Here is a 2,763-nt window from a genome sequence, read left to right on the forward strand (position 1 = left end):
AGCTCTCTCCACCTTCCCTTTGGCCTTCAGAGCAGCCTTGAGAGCCCAGGGCTAGAAAGGGGTCACTAGAAAAGGGGGCGAACGTGAAAAGGCCCCGGCAATACACAACAGGCCGGGATCGTCAGGTCAGTTACCGGGAGTCAAGGCTGGACAATGCAGCCATCGTGAGAGGGACACGCGGAGGACGGGCGGGCAGAAACGCCAGGCGCATGCGAAGCGGTAGAGGGACGGCCAACAAATCTCCCGACGCAGGGGGCGACAACAAACCCACTGCGAAAAGCCACACGGGTCCCTGCACTCTCCGGACGCACCGCGCAGTCTGACTGGGGTACGCCGGGTGGGAAGGACGCCAGACAAACACCAGACAGCCTGGGAAGAGTGGGAGTGACGGCGCGCGCCTCACGTGAGGTACCCGGGCTCTCGCTGACGACATGGGGGCGTGTCCGTGACGCAAGCGCCGACGCATCAAACCGCTTGCGGCCAGTGAGGCGAAGAGGGCGTCTGACCCCGCCTACTGGTCCGACAGACTTGGCAAAACCCGGGAGCGTGCGCATTGTGTGCCTGGCGCCGGCGAGCATGCGCACTCCGAAGTGCTGGTTGCCGTGACAACGAGGAACAGTTACGAGACGGTGCGACCCGGAGGAGGGGAGGCCGGTGGTGCGTTTGTTCGGCATCGCTCTCTGGGGCTTGGAGAAGCGCGGGTGCTGAGGGAGGCGGCGAGGCCCGGACGCTGGATAGTGTTGGGGCGGGAGGGGAGGCACGGATGTCGCGGGCGATCCGAGTCGCTGTGGGCGGCCCGTGGGTCCTGCCTGCCTTGCGCGTGGCTGGTGGTTTGATCAGTGAACTCAGGGTCTACGTCCAACGGCATCACTCGGCTCTGCAGGAGTATTTAAAAGTAGTATGCCGTGTCGCGTGTGCATTTTATTGTTGTGTGTATCAGTTGCCTTGTGTTAAAGCAATTGGTGACTAAATGCCTTGACGCCCGTGCTATGCTTTCCTACCCGAACCTGGGCTAGCTGTGATTTACAAACAGGCTGTTTTTTTGTTGTAGCTTTTAGTGCCAGGAAGAGGTTAAGTTTACCGCTTTCCTGTTTCCAGATGAGCGGGTCACCTCTCCTCCGTTTATATTTTCTCATACAGTTGAACTAAATCTGGCATGTTTCGAGTATTTTTGAAAATTATACAATTTGCCGATACTATGGGACTTGATGAGGCAGTTTTTAACCCTTTTATTTTTATATTAATCACAACGGTATAATAAAAACTAAGTGATAAATAAATAAATAAAAAAGAAAAAAAATAAAAATAAAAACTAAGTGAAACTGTAGGCTAAATTAGCTACCTATGGTTAACGATAGTATGAATCTTGTTGAAAATTAAACAATTTTCGGTTTGATGCATACTTGGTCTCTGCTGATTATAAGCATTCTGAACTAGGAAAATGGTGGTGTTGACCTTTCAGCATTTTATATGCCTTTCTCCAGCCTAGGCCGTAGCAAGGAACATTGAATACAAACTTCTTCCATAGATCCCCATGCCAGAACTGAAAAGAAACAAGGAGGAGGGGACAGTGAAAACGATCTAGGCTGCTGAAGGATCTGAGCAGCCGCTAGTTCTTTTCTTAGTCTTTTTTTTTCTTTTTTTTTTTTATTGAAAAAAAATTCCTGCCTCCTCCCAGCCTCCCATTTCCCTCCCCCTCCTCCGACCCCTCCCTCCCTCCTCTCCCCCTCCCTCTCCAGTCCAAAGAGCAGTCAGGGTTCCCTGCCCTGTGGAAAGTCCAGGGTCTTCTCCCCTCCATCCAGGTCTAGGAAGGTGAACATCCAAACTGGCTAGGCTCCCACAAAGCCGGAACATGAAGTAGGAACAAAACCCCATGCCATTGTCCTTGGCTTCTCATCAGCCCTCATTGTCCGCCATGTTCAGAGTCCGGTTTTATCCCATGCTTTTTCAGTCACAGTCCAGCTGGCCTTGGTTAGCTCCCAATAGATCAGCCCCACTGTCTGGGTGGATGGGTGCACCTCTCGTGTTCCTGACTTTGATGCTCATGTTCCCCCTCCTTCTGCTTCTCATTGGGACTTTGGGAGCTTAGTCCGATGCTCCAGTGTGGGTCTCTGTCCATCCATCGCTAGATGAAGGTTCTATGGTGATATGCAAGATATTCATCAGTATGGCTATAGGATAGGGTCATTTCAGGTACTCTATTCTCAGCTGCCCAAGGAACTAACTGGGGACATTGCCCTGGGCACCTGGGAGCCACTCTAGGTTCATGTCTCTTACCAATCCTAAGGTGGTTCAATTAATTAAGTTATGTGATTCCCTTCTCCTCTATCCAACCTTGTTTTATCCCCCAATCATCCCGTTTCCCCAAGTTCCCCCCATCCTCCCCTTCTCACTTTTCTCTCCCCATCTCCCCTTACTCCCATCCCACCCCACCCCTAAGATCCCAATTTTTTGCCCAGCAATCTTGTCTATTTCCCATAGCAGGGATAATAACTATATGTTTTTCTTTGGGTTCACCTTCTTATTTAGCTTCTTTAGGATCACAAATTATAGACTCAGTGACCTTTATTTATGGCTAGAAACCAATTATGAGTGAGTACATCCCATGATCCTCTTTTTGGATCTGGGTTACCTCACTCAGGATAGTGTTTTCTATTTCCATCCATTTGCATGCAAAATTCGAGAAGTCATTGTTTTTTATGGCAGAGTAGTACTCTAATGTGTATATATTCCACACTTTCTTCATCCATTCTTCCATTGAAG

The 2,763-nt window shown here is 50.1% G+C and overlaps 1 protein-coding gene across 3 annotated transcripts in view; it reads left to right on the forward strand.

Moving 5' to 3' along the window:
* Window positions 1–596: 596 nt before the first annotated feature.
* The window catches only part of Rnf32 (ring finger protein 32), a 51,168-nt gene continuing 49,001 nt past the window's right edge, over window positions 597–2,763 (forward strand). The window contains exon 1 of one of the 3 annotated variants that reach the window (XM_050119927.1): window positions 597–657. The gene's annotated coding sequence lies outside the window, so the exon portion shown is untranslated. The remainder of the gene's footprint in view (window positions 658–2,763) is intronic. The other 2 variants (XM_050119928.1, XM_050119929.1) reach the window with 2 other exon arrangements.

Source organism: Alexandromys fortis, unplaced genomic scaffold, assembly GCF_014885135.2.
Source record: "Alexandromys fortis isolate MF-2015 unplaced genomic scaffold, M_Fortis_MF-2015_v1.1 scaffold_177, whole genome shotgun sequence".
Lineage (NCBI taxonomy): Eukaryota > Metazoa > Chordata > Mammalia > Rodentia > Cricetidae > Alexandromys > Alexandromys fortis.